The following is an 8,106-nucleotide window of genomic DNA, read 5'->3' as shown; positions in this document are numbered from 1 at the left end:
AAAAAAAAAAAAAGAATCTTAATTTCACGCCAGATACGTATAAAGTTTACATGTTATTCATGATACGAAGATTGTCTTTGTATTCCTTTCTATATAAGCACTGCATTTATTTTGCATTATCAATAGCATTTATATTGATTCCTATGTAAATGAAATAAATACAAGAATGAAAATGTCATTTTGTAATTCAAATTTTAGTTATTTTGGTTAATTTCTGTGTAACAATTATTCTATATTTCCTTTCTCAGGTCTTGTTTAAGTAGCCATATTGCTAGTACTTAATGGTATAGTTTCAGTATAATTCCTAGAAGAATCACTCTTATAGTAGAATTCTTGTTTCTCTGACTCTTAAAATCTTTCAAACCACTCTTCTTCAGTGCTTCCAAAGCCTTAATTTACTTTAATAAGTTTAATAATCATTCAATTCATTTACATCTCCAATGATATCCCACTTCTTGGTTACCCCTTCCACCTACTCCCATCTTATGATATCCCACTTTCCGGTTACCCCTCCACCAATTCCCCATTCCACATCTGATATTCCCCCTCCCTTTTGCCTGTATGAGAGTGCTCCCTCACCCACTCACATTCTCCTGCCCCACCTTTCTAGCATCTCACTACACTGGGGCATCAAATCTCCTGGAAACTAAGGACCTCCCCTCCCACTGCTGTCAAGTAAGGCCATCCTTTGTTACATATGTATTTGGAGTAATGGATCCTTCCAGGTACACTCTTTGGTTGGTGGTCTAGACTCTAGGAGAACTGGGTGGTTAGGTCAGCCTATGTTGTTCTTCCAATGGGGTTACAATCCCCCTCTGCTCCTCCAGTCCTTCTGCCAGTTCCCCCACCAGGTTCCCTGAGCTCAGTTTGATGGTTGGTTCCAAGCATCCACATTGGCATTGGTCAGTTGCTCTCCAGACCTCCCAAGTAACTGCCACACTAGCTTCCCGTCAACAAGTGCTTCTTGACCCCAGCAACAGTGTTGGATTTTGTGTCTGAAGATTTAATGGATCCCCAAGTGGGCCCATCCCTGGTTGACCCATCCTTCAGTCTCTGTTCCATTATTTTGTCCCTGTTCTTTCTTTAGACAGGAACATTTTGGGGTTAGAAATCTTTGAGATGGCCTTTTCTTCAGTTTCTGCTCCACACTTTTTCTGCCCTACATAGAGATCTATCCCATATACTGCCAACAGACCCTGATGCTATTGTGGATGCTGGGAAGTGCTTGCTGATGGAAGCCTAATGTGGTTGTCTCCAGAGATGCTTTGGCAGAGCCTAACAAGTACAGAGGTAGATGCTCACAGACAACCTTTGAACTGAGTATGGGGTCCCCAATGGATGAGTTGAAGAAGGGACTGAAGGAGTGAGTATAAAGGGTTTTGCAGCCCCATAGAGAGAGCAATAGTGTCAACAGGCCAGACACCTGGACCTCCTGGGGACTGGACCATTATCCAAAGAATTCACATGACACATGGTGCTGGCCACATATGTAGCAGAGGATGGCCTTGTTGGACATCAGTGGGAGTAGAGGCCCTTGGGCTTAAGGGTTTTTGATGCCCTGATGTAGGGGAATGCCAGGGTGGGAAGACAGGAGTAGGTGGGTGGGGTGGGAGAGCACCCTCATAGAGGCAGGACAAAGTAGGTAAAGTAGCTGGTTTCCAAAGGGGAAACCTGGAAAGGGGAAAACATTTCAAATGTAAATAAATATTCAATTAAAAAAAGATATTTCTTTTCATTAAAAAAACAAAACAAAACAAAACAAAACAAAACAAGACTTTGAGATAGATGAGTGGCCCCATCTCTCAACCAGAGGCCTTGTTTATCTACTGGAGGCAGTCTCAATAGGTTCTATCTCTCCTTCCACTGCACATTTTGGCAAAGTCAACATAGTGGAGTCCTGAAAGCCTCATGTTTATTATCTGGGACCCTCAAGTAGTTATCCCCAGTTCCTCATCCCTGCTACTACCTATTTTTGTAAATTTCCTGACCTTCTGTACTTCTCTCAAATCTCCTCCAGTTCCTGATGCTGCCACCCTTATTTCCTCCCCCTCCTTTCTCCCTCCGTGGTCCTACTTTCCTTCAATCTTCCACACTTGTGCTGTTCCCTCTCAATGAAGGACAGAAGCATTCATACATACCCCGGTCTTCCTTTTTTCTATGCTTCATATAGTCTGTGGGTTGTATCATGGGCATTGTGAGCTGTTGGGATAATATCCACTTATTAGTGAGTACATATCACGTGTGTTCTTTTGTGTCTGGATTACCTTACTCAGGATGATATTTTCTAGTTCCATCTACTTGCCTTCGAATTTCATGCAGTCATTGTTTTTAATTGCTTCATAGTACTCCATTGTGTATATGTACAACAGTTTCTGTATCCGTTCTTCTGCTGAGGGACATCTGGATTGTTTCCAGTTTCTGGTTATTATAAATTAGGCTGCTCTGAACATAGTGGAGCATGTGTCCTTATTACATGTTGGAGCATCTTTTGGATATCTGTCCAGGAGTGGTATATCTGGGTCCTCAGGAAGAACTGATTCCAATTTTCTCAGGAATTACCAGACTGATTTCCAAAATTATTTTACTAGTTTGTAGTCCCACAAGAAATGGAGGTGTGTTCTTCTTTCTCTACACCCTCACCAACATCAGCTGTCACCTGCATTTGATCTTAGCCATTCTGACTGGTATGAGGTAGAATCTCAGGGTCATTTTGATTTCCATTTCTGTGATTACTAAGGATGTTAAACATATCTTTAAGTGTTTCTTAGTCATTCAGGATTCCTCAGTTGATAATTCTCTATTTATCTCTGTACTCCACTTTTTAATAGGGTTATTTGGTTCTCTGGAGTCTACTTTCTTGAGTTCTTTGAATATTTTGGATATTAGCACCCTATTGGATGTAGGGTTAGTAAATACATTTTCCCAATCTATGAGCTGCAGCTTTCTCCTTTTTGTCCTTTGCTTTATAGAAACTTCTCAATTTCATGAGGTTCCATTCTTCTATAGTGTTCTTGAACATGTTTGCTAGCCCTTTGAGTTGGGAATATTCACTCTCTTGTATGACTGTTTTTCTCATGTTCAGTCTTTTTATTGTGTCCTGAATTTCTTTTATGTTTTGAGATAGGAGCTTTTTGCCTTTCGTATTTTCCTTGACTGTTGTGTCTGTATCTTTTATTGTATCTTCTGCTTCTGAGATTCTCTTTTCTCTCTGTGACTCCTAATCTCTTTCCTAGGGTTTTCATCTCCCTGTCTGTCTCCTTTTCAGTTTTCTTTAATGATTCTACATCTGTTCTTAGATCCTGGATGGTTTTGTTCAATTCCTTCACCTGTTTGACTGCTTTCCCCTGTATTTCTTTAAGGGTTTTATTTGTTTCCTCTTTAAGGGCTTCTACTTGTTTACTTGTGTTCTTCTGCATTTCTTTATGGAAGTTATTTATGACCTTTTAAAATTCCTCTATCATCTTCATGAAATGAGAGTTTAGATCTGAATCTTGTTTTAAGGGTGTGTTTAGGTATCTAGGACTTGCTGTGGTGAGATAATTGGGTTCTGATGTTGCCAAGTCAAATTAGTTTCTGTTGCTTATGTTCTTATGCTTGCTTCTTGTCATTTGGTTATCTCTGGTGTTATCTGGCCTCCTTGTTTCTGACTGGAGCCCGTCCTTCCTGTGAACCTAAGATCCAGTGATCCCATGATCCTGTGATCCTGGATGTGTCAGAAAACAAGGAGAGTCAATCTGCAAGTGGGGTGTGGGCTGTGTAAGATCAGGACCAATGCAAGGGCACTGCTCCTGACACAGGTGGGAACCTGAAGGTGTGTTGGTCTCTATTTGGGTGGGAATCTTAGTTCCTGTGTTGCTGGGATCCCGATATGCCAGTATTGGGCAGGGTTTAGGGTCAAACCTTTGAAGTTGGATGGGTCTGAAAACCTGAGAAATCGAGCTGCAACTTGGGTGTCAGTTGTGTGGGATCATGTCCAATGCTGGAGCTCTGCTCCTTGCACACTTGGCAACAGCAAGGCATGCTGGTCTCTGGCTGGGCCTCCTTAATTTACTTTTAACTTAGAAGAGATAATGTTACCAACTACCTTGCATGATGAAAAATCAGAGTTTAAAGAAATTCTTCTTTCCTATATTGTTAAGTAAATTAAGCAAAAATGAGCTTGTGTTATATTACTAGGGAAATAAAACTTCAATAATGTATAATAAATAATGTCACTAAAAGTTTGAAATTCACTAAAAGCAGACATATTTATTAGAAGTTATTTTTAGTAAATATTTTAATACTTCCATAGGGAGGAAGTCATTGGATTCCAATCTACCCTTCACTTCCCTTCCAACAGTGCATTTCCTATGTACATTTTTAGTGTTAAATATGACACAACACATGTGTTTACAACTAATGTGCACAAGTGTAAGAGCCAGATGGATTGTTCTAATGCCAGGACATTAAATGTTATTAAAAACAGAATGCTGTATAATAGCTACATTAATCATATACTTTGTGTTCATCAAAAGGTTATTAACCCTTATAAATTAAATTGTTATTAATACTTATGAAACTTAGAGTACTAAAATGCAATCTTTGTCATTATTGCTTTTATTTCCTGGGTTTTGTATTCAATGTCATTGTCCAGGGTCACATACAATATGCATTGCAGATACTCTCTTAGAATAGGAATATTTTAAATGAATGTGTTCAACTTATTTTTTTCAATTCATAGCACTTTTCAGAATCACAGCTTACTCAAGTCTTCAATATTGTGATCTTGTTTTTCCATTTCATAATATTTTGCCTCTTCATTATCTTAAACAAGCAAAACAGTTGATTTTTCTCAAAGCCTATAATATTAAGTGACACAAGGTCTAATACCTACTTTATAAGTTTTTCCATTTATTTCTCCTGTTTTATTAAACACATTATGTTCCTTTTTAATTTTGGTTCTCTATGCATATAACATGTTTACAATTGCAAGTCAATTAATATTAATTACTATAGACATGAATGCTGTCATAAAAGTAAAACCAAAGTCAAGAAATATGCCATAACTTTTGTAGAAGAGATGATAGACTATGTTCTTTCATAATGACAGCTCCCTTCCTTTCAAAACAAAAAACAAACTAACAGAAAGCCTGCTTTAAAGTTCTAGCAGGATACTTATACAAGTTTAACTAGTAAAATGTATTATGAGTGGACTATATAGAATTTCATTGTTCTATGGGAAGTATAATAATTTAGTATTATTTTATATGCATATACAAAATAAGCAATATGGGTTTATAACCCATTCTTAATACATAGTCTGAATTTTTTCAAACATTGGCTGTTTAACTTTCTACTCTCACTCTTATGATTACCTATAAACTTATTTTTATTAATATATATCACTATATGCATAAATTTAGAAAGTCATGTTTTTTTAAAAATTCTTCATTACAATTATTTTAATTTTAATGTTTTTAATTGAAACATCATTGCATCATTTTCTTCATAATCTTTCCTTTTTCCAACCACTTACAGGTAATCTTCCTTAAGAAATTTATGCAGCCAGGCGGAGGTGGTGTACACCTTTAATCCCAGCACTTGGGAAGTAGAGGCAGGCAGATTTTTGAGTTCGAGGCCAGCCTTGTCTACAGAGTGAGTTCCAGAACAGCCAGGGCTACACAGAAAAACCCTGTCTTGAAAAAAAAAAACAAGAAATTTATGCAAATAGATGAAATTCTCATTCATTTTTATTATTTTTAAAGTTTAATAAGTCTGATGATTTTATAATGTTATTTTAGTGTTTTCTTTCTTTCTTTCCTTTACTTCCCTTTTCTTTATTTCTTGGTGACAGGGTCTCACCTCATAGTACTCGTTGTCCAGGAATTCTCTATAAGGACTAGAGTAGATTCAAACCTAGAGGTGTCTATAAATTTAGCATATGCCTTACATTTCTGGACTTAAATGGAATTACTACCACACTTATTATGATTTTTAATTTTCAATATTTGTAACATGTGATTTAAAACTAGTTAAGAAATTTTCACAGTAAAACATACTCACTATTAGTCAATAAGCAGGACAGCTTCATATATGTGTCCTGTAAGTTTTATTTGAGAGACAGAGCAACAGGAATGAGGCCATAGTGGTAAGGATGTCTGGAAATAGCTCTTGGTTTTCCCTAAAAGGAAAAAATAATTCTCCTTAAAAAGACAGATATTCTATAACAGTGCCGAATATATTCAAAATAACCCTAAACAAATTTTAGTGCTATAAAAGAAAAGAGTATTCATAACATATAAACAAAGTGACAAGAACACAAAGGGGTGTCAAAAGACACAAGATACACAAAACCACAAACTATTCCACAGAAAAAATTGGGGTAATTGGAAACAATATGCCAGTTGATATATATGACATGTAAATATCCATTTGATAGTTGGTCTTCCTTCAGTAGAGAAGGTTAACCCCAGATTAAACATGAGCTATATTGAGCCAATATCAGTGTATCGGTTCATCAGGCACCACATTGCAAAAGTCTTCAAATTATGGTTTGAGAAATATCAAGATCAAGTAAATTTTTAGTCACTATATTTTAGAATATATAAGCATAAATTTTTGAAACAGTTGAAATACAAAGTCAGGCAATAGTGACACATACATTTTATCCACCACTCAGAGACTGCAGAGGCAGGTGGATCTCCTTGAGTTGCAGGCCATCCTGGTCTACCAAGAGAGTTTTAAGACAAACAGGGCTACATGGACGAACCCTGCCATAAGCCATCTAGGAAAGGCTAAAACAAGTGAATGTTCTGGTGATGGCCACCATTTTGCATGGCTGTTGTGGGTGAGCTTTAAGGTTGCAATGTCTTTTAAGACTTAATCCCAGGATTGTTTTTATTGTTTTTTTTTTTTGTTTTGCTGCTAATATGCCTAATAACCTAATCTACATACATATACATAACCTATAACCTAATCTATATACATAACCTATAAAACAATCAGCCTACTGTATCAAGCAGATTTTCTGCAGGTCAACATGAAGATGTACTTTTTTTTTTTTTTTTTTTTTTTTTTTTTTTTTTGGTATTTTTGAGACAGGGTTTCTCTGTGTAGCCTTGGCTGTCCTGGAACTCACTCTGTAGACCAGGCTGGCCTCGAACTCAGAAATCCGCCTGCCTCTGCCTCCCAAGTGCTGAGATTAAAGGCGTGCGCCACCACCGCCCGGCTAAAGATGTACTCTTATGTAGTAATGCTATGTAGACAAATTAATGATTTCATAATCATAATATTCATGTTATAGAATTCCTGAATTTATAAAAGTAATTTCAAGTCCTCTATAACATAAAAACTGCAAATAAGAGCTCAATAAGCCATGAGTCATGGGCTAATTGCAACAGGATAAGAAACTGCGGACAAATTTACCATTAAGGAAAACATTCATTCTAGGGTAAGAATGAGGACACTCTCTCTCATAACTAAGGGTCATAAACTGGAAATGGAGAATTTATTGTAGATGCAAAAATAAAAAATAAAATAACTAATAAAACTCAAAGTGGATAATATGACTTTTGACAAAACCCTGCTAACTTATAACATAAAAATTATTGTTTTAAACTTATTATGAACTGATGGGGGCTTTAAGAAATAATGCATATTTAGTGAGATAATAGTCTTAATAGAAAGTCATGTACACAATTCTTTTGTAAATCCTAAGACCTTATTGATTTATGATATGCTCTTAAAACTTACTGGAATTTAAAAGTATTTAGAATATCACATAATTCATTATTCCTGCTGTAACAATTCTCCCTGATAGTTGTATGTAGTAATTTTTTGAAAGCAGAAACTAGAGGAAGATTGGAGCCTCTTTTTCTGTTTCATCAGGACCAATTGAATAGTTTCTGCATGCATACTTTCTTTTCATTCTTCTTTGGTTCAGAAAGAATGAAAGAACTCTGAGCCTCACACCTGGTCAATGAGGGGTTCTAAAGACAAAGATCAAATAGCCAAAAGAGGAAGCTAATTTCTTTACTTAATCCCCTACTCATAACAGTAGTTCTTCTATAATTTTGTTGAAGATATTTACTGGCCCTTTAAGTTGGAGGTCTTCACTCTCCTCTATAC

The sequence above is a fragment of the Mastomys coucha genome, unplaced genomic scaffold, assembly GCF_008632895.1.
Source record: "Mastomys coucha isolate ucsf_1 unplaced genomic scaffold, UCSF_Mcou_1 pScaffold15, whole genome shotgun sequence".
Taxonomy (NCBI): domain Eukaryota; kingdom Metazoa; phylum Chordata; class Mammalia; order Rodentia; family Muridae; genus Mastomys; species Mastomys coucha.
Note: the sequence above shows the minus strand (reverse complement) of the source record.